The 21,189-nt window shown below is 33.6% G+C and overlaps 1 long non-coding RNA gene across 3 annotated transcripts in view; it reads left to right on the top strand.

The window, feature by feature from the left end:
• Positions 1 to 21,189, top strand: part of LOC129532138 (uncharacterized) — a 439,616-nt gene that overhangs the window by 246,707 nt on the left and 171,720 nt on the right. For all 3 annotated transcript variants that reach the window (XR_008677770.2, XR_008677769.2, XR_010129647.1), the window contains one exon: positions 4,308 to 4,377. This is a non-coding gene — a long non-coding RNA (uncharacterized lncRNA). The remainder of the gene's footprint in view (positions 1 to 4,307; positions 4,378 to 21,189) is intronic.

Genomic DNA, 21,189 nt, shown 5'->3' with positions numbered 1-21,189 from the left:
AAATTTTCTTGGTGCAAATGCAGCCTAAATTTGTCCCAGTTGGGCTTACTATTTAATGACTTAGATTTCAACTAGATTGACTACATTTAAAAGAATGGCATGTGAAGTATTTAATGATCCATTGGTAAGTTAAAAGTCAAATTAAAGACCTACAAATCCAGTCATCTGTAACAATGACTTTAATCACCTCTTGGAAGAATTGGCTAGGAATTCAAACTTACCTAGTTTAGGTTAAAACCTTCTTACAGTAAATGAGAATCTCAGAAAAGTGATTGATAATACAGAAGGAAGCTTTAAGAATAAATATACCACATCTGTGTTTTCTCATTAGAAATCAGATAAAGGATATACTTTTGTTTTCCACTTTTTTAAAAAAGTTTTTCATATAATGTCAAAAAGTAAATGAAGTAGTTTATTCATAAAACAAAAGTTCTTGACAAAAATAACTTTCCATTTTGTCAAAATGGTATGTAATGAGTAGGATAAATGAGGATGCTAATACTTAGTGTGAATTTAATTTTTCTGTGTCTGTTTAAATAAATGAGATTATTTCATTTGTATTTAGTCTATTTGTTCTATCAATCAATCAATCATCTATTTATCTATCTATCCATCCATCCTATCTGGCATAGGTGAAATTTACTTCACAAAACCAAAACTTATATTGGTTATTGAAATAAAAGCTAGTATTTATTGAGGGCTTATTATGTTCCAGGCCCTTTCCAAAGTGTTGTATAAATATTATCTGAGTTATCCTTCACAGCATCTTCTACAAGATAGGATTTATCATTATTTTAATTTCATGATTAAAGAAATAGAAGCATAACTCTTTTGTTAATGTTCCCAAAGCTAGCAAATGTTTGAGCATTAGAATCAGACAGTTACACTGCTAAGATCTTTGGTTCAGAAATATTTATTTTGCTTGGTCTTTGGAATTCAAACGTCAAACTGTATTGTCTCTATCCTCAACAAATATCCAATCTGTTTCAATAGAAGATGATGTTATAAAGGGGATAAACTGGGTGAATAGAAGTATGAGCAGGAAAGTCTGCCTAGAGCAGTCCAGGAAGGTAGAATTTGAGCTGAATCTTGTAGAATGAGTGAGAATTTTGCAATTGCTAAAGCAGGGGTTTGTACTGAGGTCGAAGAAATAGCGGGTGAAACTAACTCTTCTGAGAGTGCTGTATATCTGAGAAAGAAAAGTAATAGATATTAAGGTTTGGAAGCAGAATGACTTGAAAATATAAGTCCTGTAGTTTTGACAGATCTTTTTCCTTTTCTGTCTCTCAATTTTCACACACACACACACACACACACACACACACACACACACACACACAGACACTCTACCTGAGAAAAGATATGGTCTAGTCTCCTAAGTTCCTAAGAAATGACACCTGCATTTTGTCTACTGTTGACAGTTTGACACTTTTTTTTCCATTTCTGTTTGGCAAAATAATTTGGTCTTTATTGGACAGCCCTAACGGTTTAGAGTCCAGATTCTGTTCAGCAGAGTGACTAAGGTTTTCTACCATTCTCACTTATTTCCATTCTTAAGAACACAGTTACAAATAAATGGTGACTGCCCAGGCTATCTCTGACACTGATGTGTGGAGAAATATGGTAGCAACCTGGCAGGCCTAAGCAGTTAAAACTGTGAATCACCTAAGGTAAGGAAGATCCAATTTCAATTGATATAAGTAACACACAATAACATTTTCAGTAAACGACTAAGAAGTTTTGCCCCGGGAGAAAGCTAAACTATATTGTCAACAGATTATCTTTCCAGAGTTTCTTTGTCTTCTTTATAGTTGTAAGAAAATGTAAGACTAAAAAGAGGACTGATATACGTAAGTTTCTTATTTAGAAAAGCTCACAGTAGCATAGCCTTAGTAATTAGAAAAATCATTAAACTATTGTATGTATGCACTTTATCTCCAACTACATCCAAATAAATAAGATGTTCATGAACAATTAAAATGATTTTTTTCTAGTATAAAATAAAAATATTATGAAAAACATCCATACAGAGTGGAAGAAAAGAAGCCAAACAACATTTCTTATTGTCTTCTCTTCAGATAAAATTTTATTAACGCTCAGTATTTCTTTTTAATATCTTTTTGCATGATAATTAAGTTAATACTGCCATATTTCTTTGAGTCTATAATAAATGGATTTGTAGAATTACAATATGAATACCTAGAATTATAATGATCACATTGACTGACAGAACTATATATAGGTCTGCTTGGAGCATCTCCTTAGTCACCATCAAATCTGTTGAATTTTGCCCATTAACCATCAAATTCTGATCCCACTGTGGTGCCTTGTAGTTAAATATCAAATGATGTGTCGTGTTTCGATATGTAGCAAATACACATGTAGGCCCATTAGCATTTGGTGGCTATGAGAAATTTTTAGAAAGCTAATGTTGACTGATTATCAGCTGGGATCTCCCTGCCACCACAGAGGTGGGTAGGCTGAGACTGACCCTACATTTCAGACCCTTTGGTAGTCCGCAGCCCTCTTTGGCATTTAAATGAAGCCCCCAGGTCTTATATTCTTCAGTAAAGAATACAAGTCACTCGCTCTAAGCCTCTGCATCCGATAATTTGCTTCAGGTTAGGTATTATCTCACCTGCCCAAACAGGGTGCTCAGGTTACTGTCTCTGTTGACTCAGGCCTGAAATTTATCCTTGTTCCATGATTTACATAAAGTAAATGTATAAACTAACTAACAAGCAAAACTCCCACTCAAGCCATTTGCCTGCTTAAGATTAGGTGGGATGTATGTCTTAGCATGAGTTTGGGGTATGATATTCTTACAATGTAACCAACTTTAAAATTTCTGTTTTAGAAGGTTTTTAGCCTTTCTACAGGTGGTAATTTTTCACTGGCCATCTCACATCATACATCACTGCTGCCTCACACTGGTTTGCTAACATATTTCTCTTTTGTCATGTTTCTACTTTTCTTCATTGTTCCTTTTTCTGCATTGCCCTGAGTAACCCCAACTTACTCTTATTTTTGCAGGGAAATAAATTAATATCTTTTCATCCCCTAATTTCAAAACGTTGCATATACAGACTCATCAAAAAGCTCATCAGAAGAATGATGCCTTTTATTTGTTAATTATTAGATTGCAGCACCATAAATAGCAATCTTCTTTCTCAGTAATACTAGTTTTTTAAATAAGTTCTCATTTTTTTCACAAAATATTGACAAAGCCAAATACCTAGATCCAGCAATTAGAAAATCAGTAATTGCAACTTGTCTTCTTTTTCCTGTTTCTTCTTCTTCTGTTTTTTTCTTTGTCTTCTTTTTAGTTTTCATAAATAATTTTATAAAGATATTTATCTTTTAAGTCATTTTAATATCTTTTGAAATTTGGAGTTTTGAAATACAATTTAGATAAAATCACATGGATTTCTTAAAAAATGTAACCATTGCTAACTAGTGTATCACATGATATGAAACATTGTATATGGTATAATATTTATTTCATGTGTATTTTATTCTTATGGATGAGATAGTTTAAAGTGTGCTAAAGTCAGAACATACAAATTTTTGATTCAGAGGCAAATTAGGAACTAGCAGAAATGTGAAATTATTTTAGCTGTGTGATAAAGACAGCCAAAGTTAGGATAAGCTGGATGATCATCAGGCCTCTGCATTTCCTCAGAATTCCATTATTTTGTAATATATCTTGCAGAACATTGTACTTATTCACCAACAACTTGCACTATATGAATTTTTAGTTTATTCATTTAGAAATACAATAAACAAGTCTTGGGCTTCTAAAAATGTGAGACACAATCGAGAATTCAAGGAAGTTCAAGTGGTTCAGTATGGCTAGAGTGTAGAACTGGAATAGCAACATGGCAAGTCAAAATTGAAGACATGGGCAGGATCCAGATGAGAGAATATCCAGGTCATAGAGTGGATAGGTAATTATAAACTTTATTGGAGTGTGTGGTCTATTCTATAGACAATGAGACATAGAAAAGTTTAAGTTGAAAGCCATGTAGTCATCTTTGTGTTTTATATTTGCTGGTAACAATATGATACTGTTTCTCAAGCACAGCATTTGGAACTTGATATGGTTTGGCTGTGTCTCCACCCAAATCTCATCTTGAATTGTAGTTCCCATAATCCCCATGTGTCATGGGACGGACCTGATGGGAGGTAATTTAATCACGGGGTGGTTACCCTCATTCTGTTCTCTTGATCATGAGTTCTCACGAGATCTGATGATTTTATAAGGGCCTTTTCCCCCTTCTGCTCATTCTTCTCCTTCCTGCTTCCAGGTGAAGGACGTTTGCTTCCCTTTCCACCATGATTGCAAGTTTCCTGAGGCCTCCCTAGCCATGCTGAACTGTGAGTCAATTAAACCTCTTTCTTTTATAAATTATCCAGTCTTGGGTATGTCTTTATTAGCAGTGTGAGAATGGACTAATACAGAGGTGTGCTTTATTAATAATGCTACTTATTTGTTTCCTAATTTGCTTTAATAGAGAAGAGCAGTTTCCTTGGCCTGGAATTGTACAAAAGCCATGGCTTATCTTTTCATGGCTTGTCCTATTGAAAGTGACCTCTATTGAGATACTATTAATAGTTATAGCTACAAATAAATTAGTTTAATACTTTGCCTGCAACCATTTTTTCTTGGTTTCATTAAAACCTGGTTGTGCACTTGTGAATATCTTCCATTATATTTCCCAGAAGAAAGACAGATTGAGAATGACTAATGGAAAGAATGTGGAAAGTGGCAAATAAGAATACCAGTTGGAGATGATCTCAATCATCTTCATGAAAGGTGATGTGAACTTAGGCAACATTTTTGTAGATGAGAAGAGGACAAGGATATGGAAAGGTTAAGTGGTAAAATTAATAGAGCATGCTCATCAATAGGATGTGGGAAATGAGGAAGAGAGAGTTAAATAGTAATAACCTTTTTATGTGTGACTCATTATATATTGGTATTTATAAAAATTCAATTTCAGAATTAGATTTTGGTACAAGTCTGCATGGAGTGGGGTGGGCAAAAGTTAGTGTAAATATTCTTTTTCTTAAAATAACTATTGAGTACTAGGCTTAGCACTTGGGTGACTAAACAATATGTACAACAAACTCCTATGACATGCATTTACTTATATAACAAACCTACATGTGTACCCCTGGACCTAAAATAAAAGTTAAAATTCTTGTTCTTGATGGCTACTGTCTTCAGAACCCTTTACTACTTGTTTGAAATTTATGTTGGATTTTCACTGGAAAAGGTAATTTCATCTTTACAATGTTTAATACCAAAGACAAAGTGATGTCTGTGGTAATATAAAAGATAATTGCAACAAAATAAGAATAGCCTCCAACTAACCCATGCTGCTCAGTGACAGCTGGAAAGACTTTGGCCTATTCTCCTTCACTCATCCTTCATTAATTCTTAATTCCTACCACCATTGTATTTGTTAAGGAATGAGGCTTTTACATCTATCTTAAGGGAAGTAGATGAGAAAACTTAGGATTAAATACTTAGCTAATATACTCAAAATCACATCTTAGAGGTGGTGAAGAGGGCATTTAATCTGAATCTGCCAAAAACCCAGGCTCTTTTTTGCATGCAGCACCTACCTTATAGTTTATACCATACTGTTTAAAAATGCTTTCATAGGTTCAATTATCCATCAAGCAAGCATTAAACATTTAAACATATCAGGCCTAGGTCATAAAAAAGGCTTTGTTTCTATCATTAAGGAAATCATAGTGTATGGGAATATGGACAATATGTGGAATACATGACAACTTACTGTAGTAGATATAGTTGTGTGTGTGTGTGCGCATGCGCACGTGTGTGTGTGTGTGTGTGTGTGTGTGTGTGTGTGTGTGTGTAGGAGGGATCAGTTCTGCCTGGAGATTCATTCTTTACTTCCTGGAAGAGAAGAGGTTACAACTGACACTAAATGAAAGAGTGTTTACAAGTTGACCAAGGGAGTCTAAGGGGAAAGGCAAAGTACTTGCAAAAAAAATGTAGCATTATCTTGCCTAGCTCTCTTCTTTTTTCGCTCTTCTTTTTTTTCTCACTTTCCTCTTCCCCTTCCCCCAGGCTCTTGTATATGCTTTGCTTTTTAATTTTCCTTCTCTAGTCTCTCTAGTGCCTTTCTCTAAACTTCTGAAAATTCATAGGTATCTTTGTACAAATTTTTAAGATGTCAATTCCATGGGCATGCAAGATGCAGGAAATTAGTGAGCAAACCAACCAAAAGCTTATTTCCAGTCCCTACTTGCCAGGGGCCCTGGGCAGGATACACCCTGCATCACCTAATGAGATAGCTTTAGCCTCTCTCTAGATGCGAGTTTCTTTCTCTCCTTTAATATCTTGGTATATCTTTCTTTTCTCATTTCTATTCTTTTTATTTCTCATTTATCTCTTAATCTCTTCTTATCTTGACTTCTGTTATCAATAATATGAAACAGGTAGACAGTTTTAGATTTTTATTTACTTACTAAAAATAAATGAAAGTTCAATTCTGTTGTTAAACACACAAAATCCACATAAGTAAATATGCTTTTGTACATGTTCCTGGAAAAAAAAGGTTCTTACAATGATTTTTTCTATAGAAAAAGTACTTTCCCTCTTTGTACCTACTGACACTACTAGAATGGCTAGTTTTCTGCCTGACAGCAAATGTGCTGTCATTTGTTATAAGCCACAGAAAACCTGCAAGCAATGGTGTTGAGTCAGTGGAAAGGCTTTCCTTCAGATTGGTAGAGTTATCAAAGTGAAACTTGTACTTCTTGTCAACAAGACTCTGAGATAACATTTTGTAAGTCAAGGCAGCAATGAAATGCATTACAGCAAAAGTCAGAAATGATCTAGGTAGGGCTTTTTAAGCAGCTTGGACCTAAAATGGGAACAATGAGAAATCAGTAATCTGGTAGTAATCAGCAGAAACAGAACAGTGTCTCTGTACGTGTTCGGCAAAAGGGCAAATTGAAATGATCAAGCAATATATACTTTATCAGTAAAAAAGTCTACATGAAATTCTGAACATGAGGCAATAATTAAAATGTTGGGAAAGAGGACTTTTGGGTTTTGGTCAAGTATGGACAAAGCTTGAAGTTGCCACTCTGGCCTAACAAGTGAAAAGTTGAATAAACTAAAAAGCAACAACTTCTCTTAGATCAGTAAGAGAAGTACGGTCACAGGGGAAGCTACTGACTCAAAAACTGGAGAGATTGCAAGCAAATACAGAGAATCCCAACTTACAAAAGCAGAAACTCATGAGCTGAAACCTTCACAGGGACCAGTTTTGGGGTAGGGAAACCTAAACTGTAATTAAAGAATTTTTGGAGGTTCAATGTGGACAAGTCTGAGAAAAAAATTCCAGGGGGACCCGGTCATTAGGGGCCCTCACATTTTTGTGAGTTTTACCTTCTGGAGTTCTCCCAGGTCCTCACAGTGAATATTAGAGAAAAATCCCCTTGTGCTTTGGCAGGGTGAGGAGAAAAAAAATTTTGAAATATGCCAGAGCATTCTGTTCTTCTTAACAAGATTTGTACTTAAGAGAAACTATTCAACCAAAGCCCAACCTGTTGGAGTTCTATCACAGCCTGACTTGGTGGAAGGAAATACCCCACTCCAGCCACCTATAAACTTCCACATGGGAGAAGGGAAATACTTCATCCAGCCTACTCTAACCATCTCATCCCACCTATTGGGTGTAAAAAACCTGTGAAGAATATGTGCTGTTCATAGTCCAGAGGCACAGACTCATGAGAAGACTGAGACTTAATCAAAGGGCTATAGAATGCTTCCCCTACATCTGACCACCACGTTATTAAAGGCCTATTTACTGCAGTTTCTTTTACTCAATATATTATATCTGGCTATTGAAAAAAAAATTACAAGATATATTAAAAGACAGAAAACAAAGTTTGAAAAGACAGAGCAACATCAGAACCAGAACAAAGAACATGAAAGAATAAATGGCCAATGTAAGCAGACAGATGGAGATTATAAGATGTGATGTTTAATATTCTGTGTTATCTTGATTGCATTGAAGGACGCAAAGTATTGTTCTTGGGTGTGTCTGTGAGGGTGTTGCCAAAGGAGATTCACATTTGAGTCAGTGGGCTGGGAGAGGCAGACCCACCCTCAATCTGGGTGGGCACATCTAATCAGCTGCCAGTGCAGCTAGAATAAAACAGACAGAAGTTGGAAAAACTTGACTGACAGAGTTTTCCATCCTTCTTTCTCCCGTGCTGGATGCTTCCTGCCCTTGAATATCAGACTCCAAGTTCTTCAGCTTTTGGACTCTTGGACTTACACCAGTGGTTTTCCAGGGGCTCTCAGGCCTTTGGCCACAGTCTGTAGGCTGCACTGTCAGCTTCGCTACTTTTGAGGTTTTGGGACTCAGGCTGGCTTCTTTGCTCCTCAGCTTGCAGATGGCCTATTTTGGGATTTCACTTTGATCATGTGAGTTAATACTCCTTAATAAGCTCCCCTTCATCCCCATCTCCTATTAGTTCTATCCTTCTAGAGAAACCTAATACATAAAAAAGAAAATGCCATAGTAGAAATAAAGAATACCTTTGATAGGCTTATCAGTAGCTGGATATTGCAGGCAAAACACTCTGAGTTTGAGGATATCTCAATAGAAACCTCCAAACCTGAAAAGCCAACAGGAAAAATACTGAGAAAAAAAGAAAAAAACCAGAACAGAATATCCAAAGACTGGAAAAAATGCATTTGACAAAATTCAAGACTCATTCATGATAAAAAACAAATAGCTTACAGTAAACTAGGAATAGAAGGGAACTTCTTCCGCTTTCTAAAGAATATCTACAAAAATTCTGCAGCTAACATTATGCTTAACAGAAACTTGAAGCTTTCTCAAGAAGCTCAGAAACAAGGCATGAATGGCCCATCTCACCACTGCTCTTCAACAGTGTACTGGATGTCTTAGCTAATACAATAAAATACAAAATTAAAATAAAATATATATTGATCTGGAAGAAATAAAACTGTCTCTTTTCAAAATGACATGATTATCCACACAGAAAGCCCCCCAAAATTGACAGAAAAACTCCTGGAACTGAGCAATAATTATAGTAAGCTTGAAAAATACAAAGTCAATGTACACAAGTCAATTGCTTTTCTATATATCAGCAATAAGACAGTGGAATTTGGAATGAGAAACACAATATCATTTATATTAGTATCCCCCAAAATGAAATATCAGATATAAATCTAACCAAATATGTATGACATCTATATGAGAAAAATTTAAAAAACTCTGGTGAAAGAAATGGAGAGATATTACATGTTTATGGAGTGGAAGACTCAATTTTATCAAGATTTCAGTTAATTCCAACTTGATTTCTAGATTCAATGCAATCCCATTCAAAATCTCAGTGAAGTATTTTATGGATATTGACAAACTGATTCTAAAGTTCGGTATAAAAAGGCAAAGGCCACAGAATAATGAACACAATTATGTAGGAGAAGAAAAAAGTTGGAGGACTGACAGCATAGGACTTTTATGATAAAGGTACAGTAATCAAGGCCGCGTGATATTGGTGAAAGAATGCAAAAATAGAACAGTGGAACAGAACAGAGAGCCCAGAAACAGGCCCAGATCAATATAACCAACTGATCTTTGACAAAGGAGCAAAGGCCTTACAAGGGGGCAAAGACAGTTTTTTCAATAAATTGTGTTGGAATAATCGGACATTCACTCTCTGCCCAAAATGAATCTAGATAGAGACTTTACACTCTTGACAAAACTCACTCAATGGATCACAGACCTAAATGTAAAACAAAACTAAAACAAAAAAAACTTAGTATATAATATTGGGGAAATCTAGATGACTTTGGGTTTGACTATACCCTCCTAGTTACAATAGCAAAAGCATAATCAATGAAAGAAAAAATAATTTGGATATCATCAAAATAAAAAAAAATCTGTGCTGGGATATACATTGTCAAGAGAATGAAAAGACAAGCCACAGACTGGGAGAAAATATTTGCAAAAGATATATCTGGTAAAAGGTGGTTATTTAAAATATAAAAGGAACTTTTAAAATTCAACAATAAGAAAAAAATGGGATTTTAAAAATGGGTCAAAGACCTTAATGTACACCTCACCAGAGAAGATATAAAGATGACAAATATGCATTTGAAAATTATATGTCATCAGAGAAAAGCAAATTACAACAAAAGGAGACACCATTACATACTTATTATAAGGTCCAAGATCCAGACCTCTGATAACATCAAATGCTCATGAGGATATGGAACAATGGGAACTCTCATTTATTGATTGCTGGTTAGTGCAAAATGGCACAGTCACTTCAGAGGACAGTTTGTCAGTTTCTTACAAAACTACATATTCTTACCACATGTTGTAGCAATCACAACTCTGTAGTGTTTACCTAAAGGAGTTGAAAACTTATGTCCACACAAATACCTAAACAAGGATGTTTGTACCAGCTTTATTCATAATTGCTGAAACTTGAAAGCAACCAAGATGCCCTTCAGTAGGTCAATGTATAAGCAAAGTCTGGTATAGTTAGACAGTGAAATATTCTTCAGAGACAAAAAGTAATGAGCTATTAAGGCATGAAAAGACATGAAGGAAAGTTAAATGCATATTACTAAGTGAAAGAAGCCAGTGTGAAAAGGCTACATAATATATGATTTCAACTATATAACATTTTGCAAATGAAAAACTATGGAGATAGTAAAAAGATCTATTGTTGCTTGAGGTTAAGGGGAAAGGAGAAATCAATAATAGGTGATGTGGAGAGGATTTTTAGGGGAGTGAAAGTACTGTGTACGATACTGTAAAGGTGAAAAAGTACATGCCATTATAAATTTGTCCAAACTCTTAGAATATACAACAATGAAAGTGACCCCTAATGTAAAGTGTGGTTCTAGGTGATAATGATATGTCAGTGTAGGTTCATCAATTGTAACATGCACCGTTCTGGTGGGGGATGTTTATATGGGGGAAGCCATGCATGTCTAGGGGCAGAGAGATTCAGGAAATCCTTATACCTTCTGCTCAGGTTTGCTGTGAACCTAAAACTATTCTAAAAAATCAATTTTGTAAAGAAAAAGTAAGTTGGGAAGGAACGTTTGACAGAGAAAGTGCAGAAATCGATAAATAAATGTTATGTTGGATTTGTGGGTTACAACTTAATTGTAACTGTACATTAGAATTATTTGGAGTAATATGAAGTAATATCAGTGCCAATAAGGGGCCTGGACAAGCTTTGTTTTGTTTGTTCCCCAAATGATTTTAATTATCTTATAAGGGTGAGAACCACATTGGTATATGACTAGTCCACAAAATTATTTCTTTTTTTATTTTGTGGGGGACCTAAAACTACTAGATTGCCTCTTTTGCATTACCTTCTACAAAATTACTGGAATTAATGAAGAAAATAAAAAAATACTAAAATTTAACTATAATGCACCTCATGCCTCCTAAGCTTCATTATGTTTTAACCAGAGAGGGAAGAAATTTTGGAATAGACTCTCTAATTGCACTGACGGTGAGGAGGATTAGTTTTTAAATTCATTTTATGGCATTCCAGGAGGTATTGTAAAAACTATTAGTAGCATATACTTGTAAAAGTTATTATTCCTTAGCAAATTAAAAATATAGTTATTGAAATATTATTTTGAAGAGGCATATGCAGGAAGAAGCATGCATGTAAGTTTTGACTGGTAAGTGGAAAACCACAAATCAAACTTGTAATTGTCTTATGTTGATGTTCATAAAAGGGGAGGACAGTTTCCATATTTTTCACTATAAGAGATGTGTGGTTCTGAGTCTGGGACAGAGTAGGGGCTCTGTAAATGTTTGATGAACAAATAAAACATCCTAGAAAGGAAGGGAAAAGTGGATGGTAGGTAACTGATATGGTTTCACTTAGTGTCTCAACCCAAATATCATCTTAAATTGTAATCCCCCTAATCCCCACATGTCCAGGGAGGAACCAGGTGGGAGGTGATTGGATCATGGGGCCGTTTTTCCCCATGCTGTTCTCGTGATAGTGAGTGAGTTCTCATGAGATCTAATGGTTTTATAAGGTAATTTTTCCTGCTCTTGCGTGGAAGATGATGTGCCTCTTCTCCTTTTGCCATTACTGTTAGTTTCCTGAGACCTCCCTAGACATTCAGAACTGCAAGTCAATTAAAGTCTTTTCTTTATAAATTACCAAGTGTCGGGTATATGGTTATAGCAGTGTGAAAATAGATGAATACAGTAAGCTATTAAAGGAGACATTAGAACACCAGATATGTTCAAGATTTTTGAAAATGAAAAAACCTTGTGTCTGACGTAACAATATTCAATTTCATAGAGTTAACCACCCCCCTCCATCCCAGTCTTGGTGACAGGAAAGGGATATAATAACCATGGCAGGCCGAGTGTTGGCAATATGCTGTATATAGTATTTTAAGAATCAGATTGAGGCCTGAAACTGATTCTTTGGGTTTCAGCTCCTTAATAAGTGAGAGAAGCTAAGGCTCAAGAGCTGGCAGCCCATGACTGATAGAAGCCACTATTATTTCACCATTTTCTTGTAGTATTTATTTTAAGGTAGAAAATATCCCAAGGGAATACTCTGCCTCACAATGAAGGGTAAGAGAATTGTGAGGAAGGGAAAGAGTTCTCTTTATAGCATTGTTTTAAGAGTGAAGATTTAATTAAATCTATGTGACGTGGCTAGGATAGATTTTGATGAGCTTTTTCTGTTTTCTTTTAATTTTTCCAGTTAAAGTAAGGGAATATCTATGACCACATGTCATCTAGGCAAAACAACACCTTCATTTCTTTCATACATTTCATTTGTATTATATTGTGTTATAATACATTAATTGTATTACATTTTATATATATAAATTTGGAATTAGATTTATTTCATCTCTTCTTATATAATTCATTTTTTAATAGATTTTCTCTCTTCAGCAACACAGGGTAGGAGTAAATAGGAAGGCCAACAACAGACTTAACAAAAGTTGCTTAGCAAACCCACACAAAATCTCATAATATAAATATAGGACATGAAAAATAAAAATCATAAAATAACAACAAAAAACATTAACATTTTTTATCACAGAGCCATATCATATTAAACATCAACTCTTTGATATTTATAGACTTTTTTTTGTATTTATAGCAAGCTTACATTTCCTTGAGAGATGACTGATGTGATGAAGACATCACTTCAGCATTTTTCATTTTCAAAATTCTGACAAAACTTTTGTCAAAATTCATGAAGAAATAAAAAGTAAGTTATTAAGCTGTATTAGAAAATTATTTAATAGTAGAGTAAAATAAGCACTAATGCTCAGCAGTTAACTTTATCCAAGTTGTGCATATATATAACTCAATAAATCTAAGTCTGGAAATGAAATAGTGGAGACACAAAAGGACAAGCTATACATTTTTTTAAAGTCTTGACCCAAATATGAACTCATTTGATTCAAATGTAAAATCTCATGAAATTCAAGCCAATAGAAATTCCACTTCTTTCCTGGCCAACATAGTAGCACCATGGAACAGTTGAAAACCACATTTTCATGTGTTTGTAATTTATTTCTTTTCTACCATCTGCATGTGGCAAACAATTCATCACAGTTGCAAGCTGTAGTTTTGCCATCTGCTTGACAAAATGGAGAATAAACTTAACTCTCTAAAAACATTTGTGTTCATTGGTTGTGCTGACATGCCAAACATATTCTGGCTGTGATTCTCATTGGTCATCTAGAATTTTGTCACTGTAAAGTGGAATGGATGCTGTTGGCTCAGACAATTGGCACTGTATTGAGATTAATAGCCAATATTTGTAACTCACTTAAAGCTACTAAAACTAAAGGGGAAGGATGAGCAAACCTATTTTAAGTTCCTCTGTGTAAATGAGTAGCTGGGACAGTTTTAAGAAGGGAGTGGCTCAGTTGAATAATTGAACAGATTAGAGTACTATATACTTAGATTCTAATCCTTGTTCTTCCTCTTTTTAGCAGTGTGACTTGGAAGTAAGTTTTGTTATCTCTAAGTTCCACTTTTTGTATCTATAATGGAAGAATGTTTTTATCCCTCAAATAAATATTTATTGAGCCTTTTTTATATACCAGACACTAGGTGGGTTCCAGGAGTACAATGGTAAACAAAACAGGTATGATTGTTTATCTATGGAAGATTATAGCATTGAGATGAAAATGAGTATGTAGAATAGCAATAAATAAATCCATTATTTTCAAATAGGAAAAATCATAGTAAAGTATTATAATTATGAGAGATTATAACATCATAACGTAATTTAAATAGAATGCTGAAACCTTCTCAAAAGATGTTCTGTTTCATTTGAGATTGAAATAATAAATGGGAAATAATTTGTAAAAGGATTGAAGGAAAGAAGGAGTAAACACTTTTTAGTAACAGCAACAGCATGTGCAAAGGTGCAGCAGTTTCAAAGAATGAGCTATAGAGAGGAGTGAGAATGATGTGAGTTAAGACTGGAGATAGAGATTATAGAGATGTAGCCATACTAATGTTTGAAATTTCCTCTGAAAAGCAATACAAATCTATTAAAGAACGGTTACAAGTAGAAGAATGGTATATAAAAAGATTTACCTTTTTAAAAGTCAGCTTGTGATGTTGAGCAGTTTTTCATGTCACTGTTGGCTATTTGTCTTGAGAAATGTCTATTCAGATCTTTTGCCCATTTTAAAAGCAGATTATTGTTTTAAGTTGTTTGAGCTCCTTATATATTCTGGTTATTAATATTGTCAGATAATTTATAAATATTTTCTTCCATTTTGTGGGTTGTCTCTTCACTCCGTTGATTGTTTCCTTTGCTGTGCAGGAGCTTTTTAGCTGAATATAATCCCATTTGTCTATTTTTGCTGTAGTTGCCTGTACTTTTGAAGTCTTACACAAAGTATCTTTGCCCAGACCAATGTCCTTAAGCATTTACTCAATGTTTTCTCCTATGGCTTTGTATTTTCAGATCTTAGATTTGAGTTTTTAATTCATTTTGATTTGATTTTTATGTATGATGAGAGGTAGGCATCTGGTTTTATTCTTCTGCAGATGGTTATGCAGTTTTGCTAGCACAATTCATTGAAGAGATTGTCCTTTTCCTATTGTATGTTATTGGCAACTTTGTCAAAAATGCGTTGGCTGTAAATGCATGCATTTATATCTAAGTTCTGTATTCTGTTTCATTGGTCACATGTCTGTTTTTGTACCAGTGCCATGCTTACTTGGTTACTATAGATTCGTAGTGCATTTTGAAGTCAGGTAGTGCGATGACTCTAGCTTTGTTCTTTTTGCTCAGGATTGCTTGACTATTAGGAGTCTTTTGTGGTTTCATATAAATTTTAAGATTGTTATTTCTATTTCTGTGAAGAAATATTTTATAGGGATTGCATTGAATCTATATTTTGCTTTTGTTAGTGTTGTTCATTTTAACAATATTCTTTCAATCTACAAGCATAGAATATCTTTCCACTTTTTGTGTCCTGGTCGATTTTTTTATCATTGTTTTATAGTTTTCCTTGCATAGATATTTTACTTCTTTGGCTAAGTTAATTCTATGTATTTTATATTCTTTGTAGCTATTTTAAATGGGACTGCTTTCTTGATTTCTTTTTTCATGTTATTTGCTGTTTGTGTATATAAATATTACTAATTTTTGTATGTTAATTTTATATCCTGCAACTTTACTGAATTTATTTATCAGCTCAACAGTTTTTTGATATAATCTTTCAGGTTTTCTAAATATAAGATGGTGTCATCTAAAAACAAAGATCATTTGACTTCTTCCTTTTCAATTTGGATGCCCTTTATGTCTTTCACTTGTTTGATTGCTCTGGCTAGGACTTCCAGTATTATGTGGTATAAAAGTGATGAAAGTGAGCATCCTTGTCATGTTCCAGATATTAGAGGAAACACTTTCATTTTTTTCCTATTCATTATGGTGTTAGCTGTGGGTTTGTCTTATTTAACCTTTATTATGTTCCTTCTATACCCAGTTTGCCAGGAGTTTTTATCATAAAGTTATGTTATTATACATTTTATCTAATGCTTTTTCTGCATCTATTGAAATGATTTTTGTTTTCGTTCTTGGTTGTGTTAATGTGATGTATCACATTGATTTGCATGTGTTGAACCACTTTTAGCTGCCTGGGATGAGTCTCACTTGATCGTGGTGAATGATTTTTAAAATTTTGATATGTCGTTGAATTTGGTTTGCTAGTATTTTGTTGAGGATTTTTGCATCTATATTCATCAGTGCTATTGGCCTATAGTTTTCTTTTTCAGTTGTGTCCCTGTCTGGTTTTGGTATCAGGTAAATTTTGACCTTATAGAGTGAGTTTGGAAGTATCCCCTCCTCTTTAATTTTTTTGCAGTTTGAGTAGAATTGGTATTTTTTTTAAGTGTTTGGTAGATTTTAGCAGTGAAACGAATTCCACTGGTTTTGTACTTTTTTTTTTTCTAGTTCCTTGAAGTACCTTTTTAGGTTGCTTATTTGAAGTCTTCAACTTTTTGATGTAGGGGCTTATTGCTATGAACTTTTCTCTTAATACTGCTTTTGCTACATCCCATGGCTTTTGTTATGTTGTATTTGCATTTTCATTTGTTTCAAGAGAGTTTAAAATTTTATTCTTAATTTCTTTATTCACCTATTGGTTGTTCAGAAGCATGTTGTTTAATTTCTATATTTTTGTGTAGTTTTCATGGTCTCTCTTGGTATTGATTTCTAGTTTTATTCCATTGTGGTCAGAAAAGATATTTGATACAATAGCTACTCTTTTGAATTTGTTGAGACTTGTTTTGTGGCCCAACGTATGGTCTTTTTTGGTGAATGTTTCATGTGCTGATGAAATGAATGTGTATTCTGTGACCCTTGGGTGAAATCTTCTGTAAATGCAAGTTAGGCCTGTTTTGTTTAGTATGTAGTTTAATTCCAATATTTATTAATTTTCTGTCTGGATGATCTGTCCATTATTGAGCTTGGGGTGTTGAAATCCCCTACTATTATTGTAGTGCAATCTAGATGTCCTTTTAGGTCTATTAATGTTTGCTTTCTATAAATGGGTGCTCTGATGTTTGGTGTATAAGTATTTATAATTGTTATATCCTCTTGCTGAATTGACCACTTTATTATTATGTAATAACCCCTTTCTTTTTCACTTTTTACAGTCTTTGACATTTAGTCTATTTTATCTGATTTAAGTGTAGCTACTTTTGCTGTTTTGGTTTCCACTTGCATCAAATATATTTTCCCATCCCTTCACCTTCAATCTTTGTCTGTCTTTATAAGGGTTTCTTGTATGCACCATATAGTTGGGTGTGGTCTCTATCCATTTAACCACTCTGCTTTTATTGAATAATTTAGTCTATTTACATGTTACTTAGTTCATGTGCATTTTACATGCTATCAATATTGTTGATAAGTACTAACTTAAAACTGCCATTTTGTATTTGTTGATTGTTTTGAAGGGTTATTTATTTTCTTCTTATAGAATTTTGAGAGTTTGCATATTTTAAATATAAGTTCTTTGTTTAGTATGTGACTTACAGACATTTTCTCTTAGTTTACATAGCTTCTCTTTTTATTTTCTTAACAGTGTCTTTTGGGAAGGAAAAGTTTTTAATTTTGATAATGTCTTATTCATGTTGCTATAACAAAATACTATAAATTGAGTAGTTTATAAACGAAAGAAATTGCTTACTTACAGTTCTAGAAGCTGGAAAGTTCAAGATAAAGATGAGTGAAGATTTGGTGTTTGGTGACAGCTTGCTTACTGACTCATAGATAGTGCCTTCTCACTGTGTCCTCACATAGTGAAAGGAGTGAACCAGATCCTTTGGGCTTACATTACAAGGGCACTAATCCCTCCCAAAATGTCTTGCCTCCTAGTATAATCACCTTAGGGTGTAGAATTCAACATGTGAATTTTTGAGGAGACATAAACATTCAGACCATAGCAGATGATTTTGAATTTATCATTTTTGTCTTATATGGGTCATACTTTCAATGTTTTATCTAAGAACTCATTTATCTAAGAAATCAAAGATCATTATTTCTCCACTGAATTATTGTACCTTTGTAAAAAAAAATTAATTGTCCATTTACATATGGGTTTATATTTGGATTCTCTGTTATATTCCATTGATTGATTTGTTGATCTTGAACTCAATAACACACTGTAGCATTATAATAAATTTTAAAATCAGGAAGTGTTAATCTTCCAACTTTGTTATGCTTTATCAAAATTGTTTTGACTATTCTAGATTCTTTCAAATTCCATATAAACTTTAGAATTTGTTTGTCAATTTCCAAATAAAGGACTGCTGGGATTTTGTTTGGGATTGGGATGAATTTCTAGAACAATTTGTGGAGAAATGAGAAAGGGAAAGCTTGAACGTTGTGGTAATCTTTTCCTCAATTGCTTCAAAGGAAAAAAGATAGCTATTCCAATGAAGAAGAAGTGAAATTCACATTTTTCCTTCTATGGTTATGCCATTGTGTGCTCATGCTTAGGAATGGTAGGTGGAATAAAATGTGGAATGTGCTTTAAGACAAAACTAATTGCAAGAATAATTAGAAGATTAAAAGAATATTTGAGTACAGAAAGGAAAGTCCTGTTAGGATTAAATGAATGATTATTAGTTACTTTGGGTGCTATATGGGTGCAAGAGACTTTGAAGAGATATTGAATGATTCAGATTTGAGAGAAAGCATACTATATTTATTCATATAAAAGAAACATTAGGGACATAATGTTTGCCTTAGTGGAGGTAAAGCACAGAGTAATTACTTTAGCTAAGTAGGGGAGAGATTTTACCTGAAAAACTGAATTAATTTTTGTGCACTGTAATTTCCATCTTAGATAAAGTAACTGTAACCACTATGATGCTATCCATTTCCCTAACTCAAATGTCTTTAATTAAGCCACTGAATTCACCCATCCCTACTTATTATGACTGTCACCGTTTTTAAAACTTTATAGCTTTCACAATGCTCTTCAACTGAGCAAAATTTAATAGAACAGAATAAAAATATCCCAGGGATATCCAGGAGCTAATGAATACATGTCTTGTTTCCCGGCTCTATGTCTTTATTAACAGATTAAAAGAGGGCTATATTAAGTGATTTTCCTTATAGACCTTTAAGTTCCTGCTTTCTTACCATATTTATTGCTTTTATTTTTTTAAAACCAAATTCCATGCCAAATATTTAGCAAAGTGCCTTAGAGATATGAGGTGGTACAGAGACTAAGAATTAAGGGACTAGTCAAGGAATTAGTGAAGGAGGATGTCTTTTGTCATCAGTTCTGGACAATGAGATACACAAATAAAATCATTCCTTTATAACGTAGACATTTCAAAGCAGACTTTTTTGACTTACCAACACCTCCACCTTGGGCAATAACAAAATAGGAGTGACATTCCAAATGTTTAGTTTATACAAGACACAGGTGACTAAGGTCAGATCTAACTCTGAGCAACATTAATTTCTTTGTTTCCCTGCATTTCGCGTTTTCAATATGGTTACATGTAATAGTTAAAATCTAAGATTGAAATAAAGCAGAGTTTAAACTCTGTAATAATCATTCTATAATTATGACTCATTTTCTGAAAGGAAAAATTTTAAGGTCTGACATTATCTTTGAATTAAGGGCTTAAAATTTTGTGAAAATCTGTAAACTCAAAAGGTACATAATTTGATTTTACTTTCTAGAGAGTTAATCTTCCTGTATACCTTCCACTTGACATATCTGTATCTAAGGACAGGGCTCTGAGGTATTTATTCAGTGTTTGTTTAATAGTTTATTGAATAAATGGTAGAACTGGGACTAGGATCTTAGTTCTTTTAATTATTATTTCTCTATTCTAATTACTTTAAAAGTAAAATTTAAGCTCCAACAAATTAGACACAGTAAATACATTTTCTACAAGAATCTGGTTTACAAGTGTTATTGAAAAAAATACTTTAGGTCTTACTATCCTTAAAAGTTTCAAAAAGTAATTTGAAATATTCTGCTAAGACTCCAGCAACTGACAAGTTTCTTTCCTCTTATTTAGAATTGCTTCTGCATTGGCTCACTCTGACTCCAATATTGCATTAGCCTGCTTTACAAATCAGTAATGGGGAGATAAAGGGATTAAAACTTTTGGAGACATATTTGGCAATAAACAATATTAAATCTTTCACTAGGCTACAGGCAGCATTTGGACAACATACAGATCAAATTTGGAAGCATTTTGAGTCACAAAATCGAATTAAAGGGGCCAAGAAGGAATGTAAAATGAAGCTGTAGGTTTCAACACACCTGGGACTTCTTGGTGTCTAAAAACATAAGTCTTTACTTTTTTTACAATACAAAAAATTCTGAATGTCAGCATCAAGACAATCTGGGAGCCTCAGATGATAGAATTAGTTATAGCACAGGAACTCATTAAAGAGAATATATAAACGCATTTTCTGAATTTTATTTTAGTCTGTATTTTCACAATTCTCAAAGGCCTTCAGGGCACTATCTGTCATCACAATTCTCAAGAGATGTTAACTAAAGTCTTTTAATTTTTTTTGAATATACATGTGGAGAAGTTTTCAAATTCTATGAGATTATTACATTCAGTCAGGAAGTGGTGGGTTTTGCTGTTAAGGTGTTGCATTTACCTTTATAATTGATTGAAAATATTTTTAATTAAATAAATACCTACTCATAGTTTAAAATGTCAATGCTGAAAGTTATTAAAAATGGTCATGTCTGTCACCTTCCCCAAATTATCTTCTAGCTCACCACAGGCACCCCATTATCAAACTCTTTTGGTTGTTTCTTCTGTCATTTGCCTCCATATGGCTATATAATTATATACTACAATATTTTGCTTGATTATTTTTGGACATTATCTATGGACATCCTTTTGTGGTAATTGTAAATATTACCTTTTATAGTCTCCTTTCCTGCTTCCTTATGCATGGTGATATTAAATATTTTTGTTAATTTCATAGTCATTCTTTCAATTAGTAAGATTATATAAAAAGTATTTACATCGCGATTCTTGTACATTTTATTTTTCATCTAATAATTATTACATTTTTTTTCTGCTTTGAGAATTACCTCATTTTTTTGTTGCTGTTCATTTGCTTAGTTTT

This window comes from Gorilla gorilla, chromosome 11, assembly GCF_029281585.2.
Source record: "Gorilla gorilla gorilla isolate KB3781 chromosome 11, NHGRI_mGorGor1-v2.1_pri, whole genome shotgun sequence".
NCBI lineage: Eukaryota > Metazoa > Chordata > Mammalia > Primates > Hominidae > Gorilla > Gorilla gorilla.
Note: the sequence above shows the minus strand (reverse complement) of the source record. Positions and strands in the feature narration are given on the sequence as shown.